At 39.5% G+C, this 22,694-nt stretch overlaps 1 protein-coding gene across 29 annotated transcripts in view; it reads right to left on the minus strand.

Moving 5' to 3' along the window:
- EPB41L2 (erythrocyte membrane protein band 4.1 like 2) overlaps window positions 1-22,694 on the minus strand; it is a 190,593-nt gene that overhangs the window by 111,324 nt on the left and 56,575 nt on the right. Inside the window, exon 1 of one of the 29 annotated variants that reach the window (XM_036316219.1) lies at window positions 430-552. The exons of the other annotated variants lie outside the window; for them this stretch is intronic. The gene's annotated coding sequence lies outside the window, so the exon portion shown is untranslated. Of the gene's footprint in view, window positions 1-429; window positions 553-22,694 lie in introns of those variants that run through there. 29 annotated transcript variants of the gene reach the window in all.

Consider the following 22,694-nt stretch of genomic DNA (forward strand, 5'->3'; position numbering starts at 1 on the left):
TGCACTACTGAATAAATTAATCCGTAAAATAGCAGGACAAGTATATAAAATAATGCAATGAACTACTTTCATTATTCTCATAGGGCAAACCTAAAAAGATAATTATGTTAAAGATAACTTGAAAAAACTTTCAATATTTTCCTAGAAAAATGCAAACAAGTGGTCTAAAACTAAACTCTAACCACACACACACAAATATTTTTTCATAGGGCTTAGTTCAAATATAACTGAACATATTCCCTTTTCTACACAGTGTACTTACCCAGATTCCATCTACTCTATATGTTAGCATTTCCAAATATTCAGTGCCCTGAATACTGACACTCTCAAAAGCAAGCTTCCTCCAAAAGCAAAACAATCAAGCATACATAATAAAACCTAACTGCTACAACAGAAATTTCTTAAAAATCTCCCCCTTGAAATACATACGCAGCTTTTAAGCACATTGAGCCCGTTGTTTGCTGTTCCCTGTCATTAGAGGACTGTGGAAAGCTGATGGAAATCCAGTCTGCAAAAGCTTAATGAGCAAGACCTGCCCCACCCAGGCCAGACCCTGCTGGAGAAGGGCATGCTCCGTGAAAAAGCTCAGCTTGGTTCCAAGTTACTTCATTCCTCTGCTAGAAAATTCACATGGGTCAAAGAAAAAGTCATTTTCCTGCTGCCTGCTTTACCCACTAAAAGAAGAAAGCTCACATAAAGGATAGTTTCTATGACACAACTGTAATTGTATGATAATTTTTCTATTATTGCTGGGAATTTTTTCTGTTTTTGTGGTCATAATTTTTACTTTGCTTTCGGTCTCCTCCTTCAACTGTGTTCTTATTTTTGTCATTTTATGCTACCCTACAAATAGACACCAAAAATGTATGTACACAATATCTGACCTAATCATCTTTATTTATAAACTACTATAAGCCAATGTATACATTTCCAGACATAGAAAAACTCTGGAAATACATAGTCCAGTTTTCAATACATAAAAATGAAATATTGATTTTGATTCAGTTGTAAAAGAATTTGCTTATTCATTCATTTCATATTGTATTTTAAAATGAAGGCTTGTTTTAATAAGACTTATAGGTTCTATCACATAGTTACAAAGCTGATATATCTGCTTTATTGTCAACCCTACATTAAGAAATGACTGACACAAAAGGTAACCATACATCCGTCTATCACATGAATATAAATACATATGGCAACAAAGTAAATGTAAAGTAACCAAAGGAAAAGACATTAATTTTAAAATTCAGGTCGGAGAAATTTGAGAAACAACTAATCTTCCCTGATTATACAATAATCACCCCCACTCACTTTACATTTCCACAGTTTAAGTACTAGTTGTTGATGTTTTTTCCCCCAATGAATATATTTATATTAAACAATCATGACCAAAACAATCGGACTTTGTATCCAGGCATGCATTTTCACAACTTCAAGATGCGGCCATATTGCTCTCCTATCAAGCAGTTCCGATGTCCATTAGTGAGTATTATAGGTTCACATTCATTTACAGCAGCCTTTTAAAAAAAGTAAGTTTTTTTAATTCCAAAAAAATAATTTAGATACTTAAATAAGTAAGATGTCACCTGTACCAACTAGCAGAGAAAGGGTAAGGTTTGCTTTATGGGAACTTACTGAAAATATGTTTCAGTAGCAGCTAGCTCTGGAGATATTAATCTCTGTTAAAATGAACAAATATAAAACTTTAAAATAACAGTCATTCTATATAACAAAAGTAAATAAACTTCACTATCCACCACAGAGTTTTCACTGATTCACAATAGGGCAATTTGGTGAGTTTTTAGTAGAGCCAATTTTATTCAATTCAAAGTAGCAATAATCTTTTTATTTTCTTCCTACTTTTTTAATGTTAAATGTATTTTTAATAAATGCAGTATATGATATATTTATTTCAATAGCCTTACTTGGAAAAATATTGGCTCCAAGCCTTTTTCTGACATGTGTTGATTCATGGAATCCGGAAGTCTCATAACTACTGACACTGCACTAGATCCTGCCGGGAGCGGGTCCATCCTTGCTGTTTCAAGGGACCTGGCATATATGGCATACTGTTCTTTTTTTTTTTTTTTTTTTTTTTTTTAATATATTTTATTGATTTTTTACAGAGAGGAAGGGAGAGAGATAGAGAGTTAGAAACATCGATGAGAGAGAAACATCGATCAGCTGCCTCCTGCACATCTCCCACTGGGGATGTGCCCGCAACCCAGGTACATGCCCTTAACCGGAATCGAACCTGGGACCTTTCAGTCCGCAGGCCAACACTCTATCCACCGAGCCAAACCGGTTTCGGCTGGCATACTGTTCTTAATATGTTTGCTCACCTTCTTGGCACTATGTGTTTTAATCAAGGTCACCTCTCTGAGAAAGGTTGTTTCCCCAGGTAGGGATTTTCCCCTGAAGTTAGGGAGGGAATAAAACCCCTTAACTAAGTGCCAGGCGGGTAATTAATCACTTTAACTACAAACAATGATGCTTAAGCTACATAATCTTTACTCCCTGGAATGGAGATAAGAAACGCCCTAACCTTTGTAATAGAGATTGATAGGATTGAATCAACTGGTATAAATACAGATGTAACAAGACAGCAAGACACAGAACTTAGAACACAGAACTTAGAACACAGAACTTAGAAGACAGAACTTAGAAGACAGAACTAAGAAGACAGAACCTACACAAAACCTAGAGACAGAAGAACTTCGCTGGAGAGAACATGGCAAAAGATCCTGGACAGAAACTGGCAACAGAACCTAGAGACAGAACCTAGCGAGAGAACCTGGCTGAAGAACCTAGAGACAGGACCTGGCTACAGAACTTGGTTGGAGAACCTAGCCAGAACCTGGCTGAAGAACCTGGCTACAGAATCTGGTGACCGAACCTGGCTGGGGAACCTGGGGAAACTGGCTGGAGAACCCGGACAGAATCTGGCTGGAGAACCTGGAGAACCTAGCAAGAGAACATGGACACAGAACCTGGCTGGAGATCCTAACCAGAACTTCGCTGGAGATCCTGACCAGAACTTGGCTAGAGATCCTGGCTAGGCTGCTGATCAACTGAACGCTGTCTCCGTGTCATTCCTTCTTCACCGACTCCGTCCACACCTTTGGGGACCCCTGGACCTGCTGGGGTTGGACCCCAGCATCTGGCGCCCGAACAGGGACCCTTAGGTAAGCCCCCCATTCCCCTAGGTAAGCCCCACTCTCGGGATGGATAGGACTCCACCGTAGGAAGAGGGTGGAAAGTCTTCGCCGACTCCGTCCACACCTTTGGGACCCCTGAAACAGGATTCCCCTAGGTAAGCCCCCCCCCCCATTGAGAACCCCACACTCGGGACGGATAGGACTCCACCAGGGTACTGCAGACCCCCCTATAGAGGATAAGTAGGGTAAGAAGGTGGATAGTACAGAACTTAGATTGAGAAGATGTGAACGCTGTCTCTGTGTCCTTCCTTCTTCGCCAACTCCGTCTACACCTTTGGGGACCCCTGGACCCGCTGGGGTTGGACCCCGGCAAGATCCAGTGAAGTTAACACTCCAGCTTAGATCTCTCTCATAACCCCTGTGTGTCCTGCCCTCTTACTCCCCACCTTCTGCTAGTACTGAATGGTGTGTGTCCCCAGAGTTCATACGTTGAAGCACTACGCTCTGCCAATGTGATGGTATTTGGAGATGGGTCCTTTTGGGGAATAATTAGATTTAGATGAAAACTTAAGGGTGGAGGCCATCATGATAGAATTATTGTCCTTATAAGAAAAGACATCGGAGCGCTTGCTCATTCTTTCCCCTTCTCCTGCTCTGTTTCACCTCACCCTGTGAAGACAAAAAGAGAAGGTGGCCACGTATAAGCCAGGAAAGAAGCCCTCAAAAAAACTGACCATGCTGGCAACCTCGATCTTGGACTTACAGCCTTCATAACTGTGAGAAAATAAATTTGTTGTCTGAGCCCCCCAGTATATGGTATCTTGTTATAGCAGCTGAAACTGAATGGTACTGCTCAAACTCCACTGCTGATTTCAATATAAAAGATCCTGCTTATTAAGACAACTGACTCTCATTATTCAAACAATGGTTAAGGGAAGTAAGATAGAAAGTTTTGCAATACTATGATTTGAAAACAAACAAATTTTTTTAAAAAACATATTAATACAGTAGATAAAGAGAACCCAGAGAACTTAAATGAGTTTCCAAAATCATATTCCCAATAAGTGATAGAGCCAGAATTTCCACCAAATTGGTCTGAATTCAAAACCAATGCTAGTGGCACTGGTATTATAGTGGTGAGCACAGCTGCCTTCCAAAAATCAATGGCACTTTTCCACCAATGCTGCATTATCGTTGTTTTAACACCCTGGTCTTCCAGATGAGTAAACTAAACCCAAAGAAGTGAAGTAACTTAAATAAGACTAGGGGCCCAGTGCACAAATTTGTGCACCTTGAAAGGAACTGTGGAGTGCGAGGCTGCAATGGGCACAGGGGCGGGTCTCGGCCCATCCTTCGCACCTCCACCCGGCTCCTTCCACCACATCCCCCAGTCCCCTGTCTGCCTGCAGCCCAGCTCCAGCCTTCGCTTGCACCTGTTGGCGGCATTGGGGCTGGCGCCAGCAACGGGTGCAAGCGGGGCCGACACCAGCAGTGCGTGGGAGTGGGGCCGGCACAGTCAGTGGGTGCGAGCAGCGGCTCTGGCACTGGCATTGAATGCGAGAGGCGGCTGCTGGCCCCAGTCGCCCCTTAGGATCAGAGGGAGGTGGAGAAGCCCAGAGGAGCGACTGGGGCCGGCAGCGGCCGCTTGCACCCGCTGACAGTGCCGAGCGATTGAGACCAGTACCGGGCACTGGCAGCGGGTGTGAACGGGGCCAGCACCAGCAGCAGGTACGAGAGCCGGGAAAGACCACGGCACACGGGAGCAAAGAACTTTCTGTAACCACCAGAGGCTTGCCTCGATGACAGCAGCCAGCGCCCTGCCTTGGTCTGGCGCCCCTGCTCACCTGTTCCACCATCCCGCCGCTGCCGATGCCCGCCATGTTCCGCACTCTGCCACCTGCTGCCAACACCTGCCATGTTGCACACACGTGCCCTCTAGTGGTCAGCGCACATCATAGCAACCGATTGTTCGGTTGTTCCGCCTTTCGGTCTATTTGCATATTAGGGTTTTATATATATATAGAAGATTAGTCAATGGGTTATTAGCAAAGAAGTACACAAACCAGGTTTAGTATCATTTAAATTATTCATTTCCAGTAAGATTTTAAACTCATTAAAGTACACAAATTACCCTGGCTGAAACATCTACATGTCTTAATATAAAAAAATTGTTCATATGAATTTATATCTGTTACATCTGTCTTGGGAAGATCCTAAACAACCATGTTTTGACACTGTCTCATTATTCCACTAAAAATGGAAATTTGAGGTTTATCTCAGAATAATATTTTTTAAGTAATTAAGGGAGTTTGGATTAAGGTGGAAATATTTTTCCTATATATGTATATGTCAGTTTGTGTATTAACAGAATTTTATCTTAAACCCAATATCATAATTTTTTCAATTTCTAAAATTATCCTACCTCCTTACTTTATGGGGACAAAGAATGGAATTGAATAACATGTAAAGGACCCACAGTCCAAAACCAAATTCTGTGCAGAAAATAGAGATTAGTGTTGCAAAAAGATAATGAGGGAGACAGTTCCTTTCAGTCTTTCCACCTTTACTCATCTAGCCTCCATTTGAGAAGCAATCATCACTTGTCACACAAGGAAAAGAAGCACACATAATTTTCTGTTATAGCCCTAAAAATAACCTAAGAAGTACTCAAAACAAACCTGTTTTTTGAAATTTTACAAGGAACCCAATCTCCCCATCTACCAATCACCAGGCAACACTATAAACACTATACTTCCTGAACGAACATGGAGGAAAGTTTCAGGACTCTTTCAATCTGGATGAACTTCAACTGGTCTATAAAATTTTCTAGCAGCCTACATTTCAGACAGAATCACTGCTATCTGATGTCAGCAAAAAGAAGAAATAAACTGCTCTATTCCATAAACCCTATGTGTAAGCTCTATTTTGACCACAACACTCCACAGTTTAATTTCTCTCAGGCTCTAAATTCAGAATAATTTGCACAACTACTCATGAGTCATTAGCAAAATGTCTTCCCCACCATGTCTTTAAAAATGTGACATCAGAAAGAATTATATATTTGTGAAACTGGGAAACATGCTGTATGAACCCATATTTTTAAGAGGGTTGGGAAAGAGAGTAGGTTGGGTGGGGGGAGTGGTGGTTAGGAATCTATACTCAAAAAGTTAATGTTTTGAAACTAAAAAGTGTTAGGACAAAGATAGCCTTTTTTTTTTAACTAAAAAAGTCAAAAGCATCACTATTAGAATTACACATTTGGACCAATACAGTAACCCAGCATTTACTTTAAAATGTATTATTTTCGTTCCACATATGTCTAAGAAGCAGTTGCTGAGTTCCTCTTTTGCACCAGACACTGGTCTAAGCTTTTACCACTAGATAGCTCTTCCTCATACCAGCCCTCAGGGAATTCACTGTCTAGCAGGGAAGAGATACATAAATAATTATACCACATGAGATAATGGATATACAGAGATACAGGAAGGGCACAGCAAAGTGGACAACTCCCTTCCAGAGGTTAAGGATGGCATTATAGGCTCACAATGTTTAGGCTCATTCATCTTTCTTTAAAAGTACAAATGTTACTGCTAATGTGGTAATGACACCCCCTTGCCATAGGGATTAAAGAAATAAAATAAAAGCACCTACCACAAAGCCCATTAGCCATAAAGCAGAAACAAATATCTTGCTAGCATTGTGCAACACCCTACATATGACTGAGCAAAGTGGGGTTTTCTAGACTAAATAAATTTATAGCCAAATGGGATCTCAGTACATATGTACCTCTAGCCCTTGCCTTTCACAAATGGAAGACCTCAGGCCAGAAGATAGGTTACTTATTCAAGGTCACATACATAGTAAATCAGTAGAACCCAGGCTAGATGTCAGATTCTGACTAACAGTACCAATGCCTTTCCCTATGCAGACTGCCCTGGCCCATTGAGAAGAAAAGGGGAGAGAACAGGGAATAGAGAGGCCCTTTTGGCTCTCCAAGGGCCAGAAGAAACAAAGAGCCTTGAGACAAGGCATCCAACAGACCTCAAAAGCTCCCACCCTCTGGACTCCAAAAAATCCCTATACCTTCCCACTCCTGAAAAAATTATAAGTTTCCAAATATAAAGAGGCTACTGCCAAGAAATTAACTACTCTTCCCAATCGGAAAGACTATTAAATTCATATTCAGTCTAGCTGTATCCCCATATTGCCACTTAGCTAAGTCTGCAAAATGAAGGTATCAGCAGATAATCTGCCTATACAGCAAGGCAAAATGCTAAATGAATGGAAGTTACTATTAAACATAAAATTTCATTGGTCACAAAAATTAACAATCTAAGTTTTCCCCTGGAAATGGCTGAGTGTATATTTAAAAAAAAAAAAAAAATTAACATACAGTAATCTCCTACCAATCCCCTTTATCTATTTTTCCCACAAGTTGTAGAAGGAAAAAAAAGTGTTTCCTCACCCTAATTCACCCTCCATAATTTCCCTTCTTTCCTTTTTCTCCTTTCCTTTAAAAGAGCCCCCCTATCTAAGAGGCCCAACTAGAACCATATAAACACAAGGTCCTTGTAAAAAAACAAAAAGTTTTTAACTACTAGTATACATGGATTCTATCTACCAGGGCAAGCCAAGGAAATGTAAGGTGTATGGAGTTAGTACAGCACAGCTACACATCAGGCCCTGGGGAGGTACAACCCCGTCTGGGGCCCTCTCCTCACTTCACCTGCATCACAGTCTTCCTTCTCTGCCTAATATATGCCTTCTCCATGGTTTGGGCACTTGATTGAGAACCCAGACTACTTTCAGTCCTTCACAACTTTATTAGCTCCATAATTTGAAACTGTAACTTCTTCACTCATTTCTTTCTGTAGCTTCACCTTTCAAACCTAACTCTCCAAACCTAAATTATGAAAGAAAACCTTAAACAATGTTAATATGTTCTCAATCAACAGGCCCTATCCACCCAAATTAACAAAGAATATCCAACATCAAGCCAGAATACCTTTCCCTATAAAATCTTGATTTTAATTCTGTACTTTTGGGTTTCCATTCATCGAGTGAGGAATTGCTCTCTGCTTACCGATAGCTGCTGAGGATACAGACCTGTGTAAAACTTGGCTCCAGCAATACAAAAGCAAGGCACTTAAAAAAACTAGATTACAAAGAGAATAAGAGTTGGAATATAGGCATGAAGAACTCAACAGAAACTGACTTGATGAGGGAAGAATGCTTCTCAATGTGACATGTGAGCTGACCTTGAAGGTTAAGAAGGAGCTTACTGGGCCAATTTTAAGTGGGTATAAGTGAACTCCTCACCGTGGGAACAGTAAGTGAAAGACACAGAATCATAAACATAAATGCATTGTAGAGAATGGTAAGTACCTCATCTGCCTGCACCACTCCCCGCCCCCCCCCTCCCCCCCCCGCCAAACTGTGGACAGAGAGGGACAGAGAGGTAGCCAAATAATGAGTGATCAGTATGCTGAGCTCAGATCTATCCTGTAGGCAATGGAAAACAACATTAATTTTGTATTTCTGGAGGATTACTTTGGCAGTCATGTGAGAACTAGTGACACAATGAAAGGAAACTAGTTAAGATGATGTTCCAGTGGTCCAGGAAACAGCATCTAAACTAAGATAGAGGCAACAAATATGCAAAGGAAGAGATGGAGTCAATAAATATTTAGTAGGTGACAGGGACAGGCTTTGATAATGAGTTGGATTGCTGAAGCAATGGAGAACAACATTCCTAGGTTCCTGGTAGTCCAAGGTTAGATAGCAGTGCCATTCACCTAGACAAGGATTTCCAACAAGAGTAGGAAATGGGGATAAAAGAAGCAAAGCTTCTACTTTTAATGCCTTTGAATTGACTGTGTGATGACAGCCAGGATGGTTGGGGATAGGTGTTTGAACAACAGAGTCTAGGTTTCCTTGCTAAGATTTGCAGTGACTTCGTCAATGAGTGTTATTTGAAGCTATGGAAGTGGATGACACCCCAGGCGAACAAAGAAAGAAAAATGCTCATAATAAACGCCCAGATGGAGAGCAAAGAATCTATAAAGGAGGCTGGGAAGGTTCAGCTTAAGAGAAAAACCAGCAAAGCAAGAAAGTACTGCCAAAAGATAACAGTCAAGCTGGGAGGAATGGACAGCATGGCAGCCAAGGGCAGAGTGCTTCAGGCACCATAAGGTTTTAAAAGTGTCATGAAAAGATTGCTGGGAACCTCAAAGAGCAACTTCAGTGGATGGTGGCAGAAAAAGCCATCTGCCTACAAAAAATATTGAAATGGGGAGGGTAAAAGGTAAGTGTAAATTAATCTTAAGTTTAGCAATAAAGTAAAAGGCTAGAAAAGGGGAGGTAGTAACTACAAGGTCGTGGGAAGATGTTGAACTATGGGAGATGTTTTGTTTGGTGCAGACTTTTGGTGGGAGAGACAATGAGAGGAGAATTTAAAGACACGAAGGAGAAAAAGAAAAATGGATGGAAGGTAGTTCAGAAGAGATAGAAGAGAAAGGATCAAAACCATGGGAGATGGGTTTAATCCTGGACAGCAGGAGCAACACCTCTACCTCCGAGACCAAAGGGAAGGTAACTGAAAATACAAAGGGGGAGAGGAAGGGGTTTACAGAAGACAGAAACATAGGAGTGCATCCGAAGCCCTGTTCTCCATTCCAAACAGCTTTGATAACTTTGGAGTATTTAAAGGAGAGGGGTGGAAGGAGAGACAAGAAGAAAAGTTCAAATTTTGGAGAAAATTTGTCAATCTTCTAGGATATATTCAATGATAATATATTATCATTGAATGATAATTCCCTTAGCATTTGGGTTAACATTATTCAGAACAGGTTAAACACAATAACTTTCAATATGAAAAGTCATTAGTGTTTTAAACTTTTCAAACTTTAGGATTCCCTACATCATCTGTCTTCTATTATGTCAACACTAGAGACCCAGTGTACGAATTCTTGCATGGGTGGGGTCTGGCCAGCCCAACCCCAATCAGGGCAGATCAGGCTGGGTCTGTCAAGAGAAGGAGACGGTGGGAGGTTGGCCAGCTGGCCCGGCCCAGATTGGCCCGATTAGGGCCAGGCCAGCTGGTGGGAGGGGCCATGGGCGATTGCCGGGCGGACCCCGGCCCTGATTGGGGTGGGGGGCCAACTGGGGGCCAAGCTGGCTGGGGGAAGGGGCCATGGGCTGATCAGTGTGGTGGAGGCCCACTGCGGGTGGGGCTGGCCAGGGGGAGGGGCCGCAGGAGGGTTGGCTGGCCACCCGCCCTCAATCGGAGTGGGAGAGTCCCATCAGGCAGAGTGGCTGTGGGGAGGGGCCATGGGAGGTTGACCGGCTGACGCCACCCCCATCCGGCTGGCCGCAGTGGGCGTCATTCCAGTCATTACGGCGTTCCAGTTTCTGGCTTTTTATATATATATATATAGATAGATGACTTATAAATCAATACCTATTAAATTACCCAGAAGAACATAATCAAATGAATACCATCTTCATATCAGTATAGAGGCAGAAAAGAAGTTAAAAAGTAACTCACTGAAATAGCAAGGTTTGGAGACGGGTAATTTGTTTTCATCACGGTATGTACCAAGAACCTGGCTAAATGTATTTTATGAGATCCAGCAACTATAACTGCAATTCCTATTCTCCAACTGTGAAGTCTGTGTCTCCATAAAATGCCAGTTTAAAAGACAAGACAGTGAAGACCACCGTCACCACCAGAACCCTGTAAGAATATGTGAAAGGTTATAAAACAAAACTCCTTTTATAGAGTTGAATCTTTCTAGGGTGGGTCTTTAAGACACTCTGACAGTACACACAAATACTATCTCTGGGACAAAACCAAAAAGGCACAGCTGCAAGACATCTTCCACTGAAGTTGTAACTGACTCAATAGCTATTCTTCCTTTGAGCAAGACAGTCTATAAAAGCCAGAAGCAGAGCTATTTTCTCCTACAAACTGCTTAGTGGAGCCACTTTCTCCTGATCCAAATTGTATTAAAAAGCTAAAATGGACAGTATGGCCAGTATAACTTCATAATAAATTTGTAAAAGAAAATTTAAATAAAACTTGAAAAAAGTACCTATATATGGTTTTCATTAAGAAAAATTCCCAACTGAACCAAAACTATCCTCAAATAAAATAAAATAAAAAAATTTTTAAATTACAATCCATCACCATCACAAACAGGAAATTTGGATTTGCTTTAGCAGAATGTTTCCCTCCTTAGAGGTTTGGACCAAAGAAATTTAGATGATTAGTATCAGTATTCTCAATACTGATGTATTTTGAACTTATGATAACTGAATATTTATTATAGCTAAGAATAAAAAAGTCAGACATTTTAAAAGCAATTGTGTATAACTCCAACATAAGAAAAACAATTCAGGTAACCTAATCAATAATTTATTTGTAATGCTTTCCCTGCTGTAGTTTTGACTATATTTCTATAGCAACACCAACAAATACTCTTATTCAAATACTTCTGCAGCCAAGATGAAAACCAGTAACTACTTCTCTAGTTCATCTCTATTATGGCTTCCAACAAAAATTCACCCTTCCTAAACTTCACTCCAGAAACTGCAAAGCCTATGGCTTAACTAAATAACCGCTTCAGTTAACCACACTGTCAGATAGTCTCAAGTTCTTCAGAAGGAAAGTTAATAAAAAGGGTATAATTCAATTACCTCTTTGATTAAAACTCATTTTGAACAAGAAAAGAGACAGAAGAGGGAAAGAAAGTCATTACTAACAAATTACTTACTTAAAAATTACCTAATTCTAGAGAAAAAGAACATTGAAAACTTTGTGCCAAAATATAAAGTAAGGAATTCAATATTTTAAAGCCAAAAGATAAGCAAATTTCTCTGCATAAATTTCAGACATGCTTTCAAAATCTCTTGTTGGTGCTATTGTTTTGAAGCAAACAAAATATTTTAATAACAGAAATAAGCCTGCCTATTTTGTGAGCAAGCTCTCTGTTGACTGCTTTACAAACATCCTTATTTATGCCTCAAAACATCTCTGCACAGCAAGCTCATTCTATACATGAATAAAATGAGGCTCAGAGAAATGCAGTAACTTTCCTTAGCAAGCATGGAATGCAAAGTAGCATAGTGGTTCATTGTCAATCCTGAAATTAGACAAATCTGAATTAGGATCTTGCCTTAAACCCCTAACAACTAAGTATGAGGTAGATACCTGAGATTTGAAGCCAATTCTACTTTATTTGAATTATGTTCCTGACATTACACCATGATGTGTATGTAACCTCCCAGTTATACTTCACCAAACGCCAAAAGGTAGCCATTACCTAACCAGTCTTGCCTACCTCTGCTTCTTGCACATGAACTCTACACATTAGGACTTAACTGTTTCTACTCTAACACAATAAATTTTTTCGAAAATATTTTTTAGAAATACATAAGGAGAACTGTAAAACACAACTGAAAGTTCTGGATCTTTCTATCTTTCAGACATATACATGTACATCAATAGATACCTGGCATGTAATGTTAATGGCTGGACAGACCATACCATAGCACTGAGAACCATTTGGGGAAACCAGAAAAGTATAAAATGAAAAGTAAACCCTATAAATTAGCGAGTTAACTGAAAGTGTATTTTTTAAAAGTACTACAAATACATATACCAGACTTTCCAGAACAGTTCTGATTTCAAATATTCTGTCCCACTGTCTCCTTAAGGACACTCACACATTCCAGATCACACACAACTTTTCTTCCTAAGTGAAATGACAATCATCAGATTTAAGGGTTTGGGACTACCTGAAAGCTAGACTAATAAATAGAAGAACCTTGAAAAGACTCTGCAAGAAAGGGTGGATGGACTGTCATTGGTGGGATAGAGAGACAAGGACATTCAAGATAGGTGGAATAGTCCTTGGACAGGGTAAAGCAATAAGATGCACAAGATATTCTGGGAGATCTTGGGGAGAAGGAAGTGGTAAGTGGGGCAATGGGTTGACCACTACCACTGAATTAGTCACATACAAAGATAAGTTAGAGGTAATGCTAAAATATGATAGCTGGAAAAACTGTTGAGGACTTTGAAGACCAGGATAATGATTTTGGGTTAAAGAAGATAGGTGAGCTTGCCAAAATAATTTTTTTGGTAACAACATTACTGAGATATTATGCAAGTCTTCCACTTAAGTGTACAAATCAAGGTTTTTAATATAGTCAGTTATGTAACAACAAACAATTATAAAATATTTTCATCAACTCCCCCCCAAAAATACCCCATTTAACTCATCTTATGATGCTTGATACCAAAGCCAAAGACGTTAGAAAAAAGAAAACTACAGACCATTATCACTAATAAACAGAGAGGGAAAAGTCCTTAACAAAATACTGGCAAACCAAATGCAACAAGACTCTAAAATCATACAACATGACCAAATGGAATTTATTCCAGGAATACAAGGATGATTCAACACGAAATTCAATCAATAAAATAAATCATATTGATAGAAGAAAAAATGCATGACCTTTTCAATGAACAAAACATGGTAAAAGGAATCTACAAAACCCAGCTAAACATCATAAATTAAAGATAAAAGACTAACCGTTTTCTTCCTAAGATCCGAAAACAAGGCAGGATATCCCCTCTCACCACTTCTATTTAACATTGTACTTAAAGTTCAAGCCAGGGCAATTAGGCAAAAAATAAATAAATAAAAAGCAACCAGGTAGAAGGAGGTAAAAAATGGAGTAAGTGATTTCTAGTTGCAGATGACATGATCATATAAGTAAATAATCCTTAAAATTTCAGGGATAGGTAGGAAGCTAATGAAGGAATGGAGAAAAGTTTTAGGATATAAGATCAATACACAAACTCAGTCATATTTTTATACATAGCCATAAACAATCCAAAAAATTAATTCCACTGATCATGAAAAAGAATAAAGTACATAAGAGTAAATTTAACCAGGGAACAAGATTTGTACACTGAAAACTAAATACACTTTTCACACAAATCAAATAAGACTGAAATCAATCCATGTTCATGGATCCAAAGACTTAATATTGTTAAGATGGACATAATCCCCAAACTAATTGACAGATTCAATGCAATCCCTATCAAAGTCCCAACTGCCTTTTTTGCAGAAATGGACTAATCCTAAAATTGATATGGAATTACATAGGACCTCAGCTGAACTAATCCTGAAACAGAAAAAGTAGAAGAATTCATACTTCCTGGTTTTAAAGCCAACTACAGCCCGGCTGGCGTGTCTCAGTGGTTAAGCACTGAACCATGCACCAAGAGGTCACAAGTTCAATTCTTGGTCATGGCACATGCCCGGGTTTCGGGTTCAATCCTCAGTAAGGGTGCAGGAGACAGCTGATTGATGTTTATCTCTCATCGATGTTCCTATCTCTCTCTTTCTCTTCTTTCCCCTCTCTCTAAAAAAATAATAAAAACATATTTTTAAAAAACACTTTCTGCAAAGCTAGGGTAACCAAAACAGTGTAGCACTAGTATAAGAATGAATAGTGGAACAGAACTGAGTCCAAAAATAAACCCTAAAATATATAGAAAATTGATTTTGACAAAGGTGTCAAGGCCATTCAATGGGGGAAATAGTATTTTCTTCTTCTTTTTTTAAATCAATTACAGCTGATATTCAATATTATTATATCCTAGAGGCCCGGTGCACAAAATTCGTGTACGGGAGGGGGGTCCCTCAGCCTGGACTGCACCATTTCCAATCCGGGACCCCTCAGGGGATGTCCGACTGCCTCTCACAATCCGGGACTGCTGGCTCCTAACCGCTCGCCTACCTGCCTGCCTGATCACCTCTAATCACCTCTGCCTGCCTGATTGCCCCTAACCACCTCTGCCTTCCTGCCTGATCACTCCGAACTGCTCCCCTGCTGGTCTGATTGCCCCTAACTGCCTCTGACTCACCCTGCACCCAGGACCCAGGATTCCCTCCTCCAGCCAGTCACAGGCACCCAGGACCCGGGCCAGCTTCGCCCGGGCCAGCCACAGACACAGGGGACCATGGGCAGGTAGCTTTACCTGGGCCGCAACCGCAGGCACCAGCAACCGGGACCACGGGGCGGGTGGCTTGTCTCTCTTCCGGGCCACAGGCGTAGCCGCTGGTGCCCGGGACTGCAGGAACTGTGGGGTGTGCGGATTGTCCCTCTCCCGGCCGCAACTTGGCTGATCCCTATTCCTCTCTCACAAGCTCATTTGTGCCTGGCTGGTCCCCATTCCTCTCTCCCCAGTGTTGACTGTCTGAGCCGTGACAGCATGAGGGCGTGATGACCATTTGCATATTAGCTCTTTATTATACAGGGTTAGTTTTAGGTATACAGCATAGTGGTTACACAACTATATAATTTAAGAAGTGATCCCCCCTGCCTAGCTGGTGTGGCTTAATGGTTGGAGGTCATGGGTTCAATTCCCAGTCAGGGCACATGTCAATGTGTGGGTTTGATCCCCAGTGGGGGTGTGGAGGAGGCAGCCAACCAATGATTGATTCTCTCTCTCATTGATGTTTCTATCTATCCCTCTCCCTTCCTCTCTCTCTAAAATCAATAAAAACATTTCTAAATAAGTAAAAGTTTTAAAAAAGAAAAGTGATCCCCCAATAATTTCAGTGCCCATTTGACACCATATATAGTTATTACAATATTATTTTCTATATTCCCTATGCTATAATCTATATTCCTGTGACTATTTTGTAACTACCAATTTATATTTCTTAATCCCTTCACAATTTTCACCCCAGTCCCCCAATACTCCTCCCATCTGGCAACCCTCAGTTTGTTCTTTGTATCTATTTGTTTTTTTTGTTCATTAATTTTGTTCTTTAGATTCCACATGTAAGTGAAATCACATGGTATTTGTCTCTCTCTGCCTGACTTATTTCACTTAGCACAATACCCTCTGGGTCCCATCCATGTTGCTACAAATGGTAAGATTCCATTATTTTTTATGGCTAAGTAATATAATGTGTGTGTGTGTGTGTGTGTATTTACCACAAAAGAACCACAATAGTCTTTGTAACAAATGGTAATGGGACAACTGAATATCCACATGCAAAAGAATGAATCTGACAACCATACACAAATTTTAACTCAAAATGGATCAAAGAGGATATATATACATTGGATCAAAGAAGATCTTCACTGTTTTAGCTCCTAATATTTTAGGAGCTAAAACAGTGAAGATCTTTGAAAGAAAGAGATATAAACTTTCATGATTGGATTTGGTAACAAATTCTTAAATATGACACCTAAAACAAAAGCAACACCAAAAAAATTTATGAAAATAGGTGAATTGGACTTCATCAAAATTTAAAACATTTGTGAGTCAAACAATAATGAAAAGACAATCCACAGAATGGGAGAACATATTTATAAATCATATTTCCAATAAAGATGTGTCTAGTATGCAGAATATGAAAAAGCATTTACAACTGAACAACAAAATGACAAACAACCTAATTTAAAAATGGGCAAAGGACTTGAATAAACATTTTTCCAAAGAGGATATAAAAATGGCCAATCATCACAGGAAAAGATACTCAGCCTCATTAGTCATTAACTTGGTGACTAGTTAATAATACTGTGTTGCACACTTTAAATTTGCTAAGAGAGTAGATCTTAACCGTTCTTACCAAAAGAAAAAAAAAGGTTAAGTATGTGAGGTGATGGATATGTTACCCTCGTTGTGGGAATCATTTCACAATGTTTGTGTATATGAAATCATCATGTTGTACTCTTTAAATATGTTACAATTTTATCAATTATATCTCAATAAAGCTGGCTCATGTGGAAGCAGCAGTAGTGATGACAATAAAGGACTGATATTAAATAAATTTCAGAGAAAAAATTCCACAGAGGTTGACGTCTAAATAGATAGCATATGAAGAAAAGGGATAACTAGAAATAATGCCAAGATTGCCAACCCAGAAGACCAGGAAAATTTGCAAGATTTTGGAACTGTTAGGCAAACTGGGTTTGAAGGAGTAAAGTACCATCTTTAGTGAGGAATTATAGAAATCAAAGCTCGAAGTGATAACTTGTTCCTAATTCTAACATTTGCTACTATTTATTAATCATTCTTTACCCTATTTCCAAAGAAAAGGTGACTATGGTTGAAAGTTCTAGTAATACAATAATAGAGAAAGGGATCTTAAAAACTAGGATTTCCTTTAAAAAGAAAAGCAGGGCAACTAAAGGTGCTAGAACTAGATGAATGTATGCATAACAAGAAGAGAGTTCAAAGTACTGTAAAAACTAAACATGGTAGGTGGAATCTACCTACTCAAGCAGGTACAGAGTAATCTGCATGTGTTTAATGAGAAAATATTCAGAAGAATGTCTTACTATCAGGCTAATAATCCACCAAACCAGCTCAGAAGAGTAAGCTAAGCACTAAGAACAAAGGACAGGAAGCCCAATATCAGATCATTCAGTAATCATTCTTTCACTCATCAAATAATTACAGAGAGCTCATTAAGTGCCAGACAATTGTGGACAAAGATGTGGTAACTGCCTCTGTGGAGCTGATAACCTCATGGGGGAGATAGGCAAGTAAAGAGTCAATTGGGAAAGGAGGAAGTTGAGAGCAAACTAGCATAGTAGGTGATTTAACAGAGAAGAGGGGGCCCAATGTAAGGAAGAAAGGCCACCCAGAGGAAGTTACATCTAAATTGAGGCTTGAGAGTAGAATACGCCTGGCAACATGTACAAAAGTCTACAGATGAGAGAAAACCTGATACGTGAACAGAGGAACCTGGCTAGTAAGTTAAAATCTAGAACAGCAAAAATCTTAGAAGGTCAAAGTTCTATTAAAAAGTTTGCGCCTATTCTGAAAAACAATTTGGTGTCATGAATAGATTTTAGTCACAAAGCTAAAAAACTTTAAAACAACTATTTTGACTATAATATGAAGAACAGATTAAAGAAAAACTAGAAAATGGTAGAAAAACTAAACAGAACATGTCATTTTATCCAGATAAAACCAAAAAAAAAAAAGATAGCTGTATAACTTTTAAAACATTAACAAATAGGTGGCCACAGTCTCTACTCCCTCTCTCTCAAATGGAATTCTGTCTTTATAATTTCAATTTTGAAAGTAGTTTGACTAACTTACTGTGGAATGGGCTGAGTTATTAGAGAGAAGAATAGATCCATAAACAAGAGACTCAAGTTGAAACTGAAAGAGCTGGTGTTTATTTTGGGGGAGAAGATCGGTTAAAAGTGAGTCTGAGGGCTGACTCTATATTGATGAGAAAGAAACAGCAAAATTCATAAATTAAGAAGACACTTCTTAAAATTTTACTGTTATAATGAAACTTCTTGTTTTTATTTTTCAAGAGACCAGGGTAAAAACAAATAGTCTGTCAATTCTTCGTCTATGTTGGGCCTTGTTGTTTCTTTAGCTACCAAAGTTAAAATTGAACCATGAGAGAGCTCAGCTTTATGCAGGTTAATAGTATCTGAACTGGAAGTTATCAATGGAATAAAGTGGATAAATTCAAGAAATATTCAATTAGTAGAATTCAGTGACACATGGGAGTTAAAGTAGAAAAAAACAAAGATTAAGAAATTGCTCAAAAATAAAAAGCACAATTATTTGTATAGCAAAGCTATTCAGTGAAATAGTTAACAAGGAAGGAGAGTAGTGGATTTGGCGCAAAGTTAATGAGTTCAATTTAGATTGAGTAACAATAAAACAAAGAGGAATAACAAATAAATCCATAGTGGAGATAAAACAGGATCAGAGAAAAACACCCAATCCAGAGGAAGACAGGAAAAGAAACAATATATGAGACAAATAGAAAACAAATAGCAAGAGGCTACCCAACCACACTAACAATTAGATTACGTTCAAATGGTCTGAATGTACCTAGTCCTAGTCCATTGTCTGGTTGAGTGAAAAACCAAGACCCAATTCTCTGTTGTGTATGAGAAATCTACTTTGATTATAAAGGACTGGGAGCAAGAAAAATAGCATGAAGAAGCAAATTGTGATGTACACAATAAACTGTAACAGCAAAGCAAAGAGATGGCCGTAGACAGCAGAAACAAAGTGTTTTGTTTAGTGCAAGAGTAAGGAATCAAAAGTCTAGAAAATTAACTCATAATATTACAAATAAGTGTGAGCAATATACTACACTTAAGTGCACAAATCAATGTTCTGAAGGTGCTTAAAATCTAATTATACAAATAAATTTTAGTTACTAAATTGTCCAATCTTGTTTTGAAGACCATGACTTGGGAACATCAGTGGCTTTGAACCTAAAATACATAAATTTTACAGGTATAGTACTCATTTCCCACCCTTATTTCCACTTCCCCCTTCTAACAAGTTAACAACTTGCACCTCCCATGGCTGTGTCTTCCACACCCAAACAAAACACGATGGTAGTCATATAAGGGGTGGGAAATTGCAAGCGCTTTACAGTTTACAAAGCCTTTACCTCTTCTCAACTGCATTCATATTTAATAAATTTAAGCTAAGAGACTTTCAACATATCTAATTTGTTTCATGTAACAGAAAGATCTTATTGAATATCCATATTTTCTTTTGAATGCCTTCATAAATCTAATGCTATACGTTTGCCCCTTGACTCCCAAAATGCCTACATTCTTTAAAATAGCAATGTCAATGTTATTTGAACTTTACCACATAAATACTTCTCCACCTTTTATGGTTTGAAATTATGACCAAAAATGCTCAATAAATAATTTGAGGGTTTCTGCTAATTATTAGGGGAGGTAGGAACAATATAAAAATCTATGTAGGCTTCATGCATTACCTTTGTTACATTCCTCTTTAGAAAGAGATATTTAGTCTTCGCAAAATAAAGGCATAAAAATTTTTTTTCAAGCTTTTATTTTGAGAAGACTGTGAAAAGTTCACATCCATGGTTATAATTTTTTTCTCTTGGATCTAAACATAAACCACCCATTGGTTTCAGAAAAGTGCTTGGACAAAAACCCTAGAACAGTGATACTTCCTGGAAATTTCAATTAAAAAAAAGAAATGAAGGAACAGCCAGTAGCAATTAATGTAAATATTCTTTTATTTTTCTCTAAGTACTTTTTACTGATTTTTAGACAGAGAGGAAGGGAGAGGGAGAGAAAAAAGCATGGATGTGAGAGCTTAACATCTATGGGCTGCCTCCCACCGGGGATTGAGCCCAAAGCCTAGGCATGTGCCCTGACCAGGAACCAGAAACCTTTAGGTGCACAGGGTGACACCCAACCAACTGAGCCACACCGGCCAGGGCTATGCAAATATTCTTTTGAATTAATACCAGTTTGTAAAAATCTATTTTTACGCTAAAGATTCATTCATTCAACAAATATCTCTTAAGCAACTATTAAGGTGATTTACAAAAGGTCTTCCCCTTCTCACATACTTGATACACAGTAAGATTCCATTAAATATTAAGCAAAATGACTCATTAAGAAAAATTTATTTATCAGGTTTGCAGGGCAATTCCCAGTCCCCACAATGCCTCTCTTTGCTATTAACTGGCTGCCTCTTCATGTGAACAATCAGATTCCGAAGGGTAAAGACTACAGTCTTACATCCATATGCCCACCCCACCCCTAGCTTAACATAATACCTGGCATACAGTACGTAGTCAAAAGGAACATTTGATGACAAGTGAATAATTGGATCATATTCATTAACTAGTATCTATAATAATAAAAGCATAATATGCAAATCAACTGGACGACCGAACAGCAGAATGATCATCCAGACGACCACACTATGACACACACTGGCACCAGGCCAGCCAAGGCGGGTGCGATGCGATTGGTCAGGGAGCCCCATGATCGCCCCGCAAAGGGAGGCCCAGGCCACCAGCCAGCAACACTGTGGCGGGTATGCAGGGCCGGCCAGTGATCGCCCTGCAGAGGGAGGCCCAGGCCAGCCAAGCGATTGCACCCCACGCCTGTTGCCCGCAGAAGAAGGCGACTGACAGTGGGGGGATGGGGGGCACCGCCGCACAGATGGCAAGCAGTGGCGGGGGGCGGGCCAGCTGCCCATAGTCGGGGGAAGCAAAGCCCTGATAGGCCCTGATCACCAGCCAGGCCTAGGGACCCTACCCAAGGGGTCCCAGACTGCGAGCCGGATTGTGAGAGGGCGCAGACTGGGCTAAGGGACACCTCCCCGCTCCCTCCCCACCCTGTGCACGAATTTTGTGCACCAGGCCTCTAGTATAACTATAAACTATATCCTAGTAACACATACATACAGACACATACACACAAATATAGAATAGGCTTAGTCCCAAGCCATTCCTCTATCCACGCAAGCTCACTTTGTTGTCCTTTCTCTATAAGTATGTATATTGCTAGAGTGACCCATTTTTGAATTCTTGATATCAGTTTGTCTTACTGTGAATTCAGCAGCAACTCAGTCTTCTTACTTACATTGATTCTCCAGCCTGGCACACAGTAAGGCTGGGTACAAATTTATCTAATAAAGAGCAACAGATACCAAAGATAGCTTTCCTTTAATCAGTATTCCCAAACTTCATAGTATTACTCTGTAGTAAACATAATGTACTTAATTGGTAACAATAAGATTCACTATTACAATTAAGTTTAATAAATATTTTATCCTAATCACCTTTATAATAAATACCAACAAAAATGAAAAATTCATAGCATCAGATTTTACTGCACAGAGAAATACAAGAGCATTACTGGAGTTGGAAATGTTATCTAGAAGTTATAAATAAAATTTTTAAAAAGGCTTTCTGATACAGGCTCCTTTAACTAACACTAAAAATCACCAGAATGGCTATCCAGGTAAATTAGGTAAATCTCCAGAAAACCTGTCATGTAATATTTCTAAAGCACAAATATTTGTAATTATTCTCTTCCTTAAAAAAAAAATTTAAAACAATAATCATTTTTAAAAGGCTTCTAGTGGCTCTGCAGGGCAGACAGGATGAAGACCAAACACCTCAGTGGAACATCCTGTGCTGAGCACTGGCTGGCTCTAATCCAGATTTGCAGCCTGTCCTCTGCTTTCCACCCTCTCTCACACATCCTGAACTCCAGCCACATCAGTCCCTCAACACAAAATGAATCTTCATGCTTCCGTGGCCTTATTAACGCTGACTCTCCCCTGTCAGTGGATGGTCTACATCCACTTCCCATGTCTACATATGGGAGGGGGGAATCCAACCCAAGACTTCCAGGTATAAGGTTAAAAATAGACAATTTATTACCAAACCTAACAATAGCTCTGTTACTGATTTTTAAGCTAAAGGATATCCAGAATCCAACTTGGGATGGAGGGAAGCCCCATTAAGTTATTTGTGAATTTATAGTACACAAACATTCACGAAAGAGAAGTCTAGCAGATGGCAACTCAACCCAGCAGGGAGTCTCTACCACTCCAGCAACACCCACTGGCAGAGAAACAGGATGCCAAGAATGAGAAAATCAAACAAATGGGCTAAGAGTAAGGCAGCCCCTTCTCTGAGATGACCCTGAGATAAACATGGTGGGTAA

The sequence above is a fragment of the Myotis myotis genome, unplaced genomic scaffold (assembly GCF_014108235.1).
Source record: "Myotis myotis isolate mMyoMyo1 unplaced genomic scaffold, mMyoMyo1.p scaffold_m19_p_7, whole genome shotgun sequence".
Classification (NCBI taxonomy): domain Eukaryota; kingdom Metazoa; phylum Chordata; class Mammalia; order Chiroptera; family Vespertilionidae; genus Myotis; species Myotis myotis.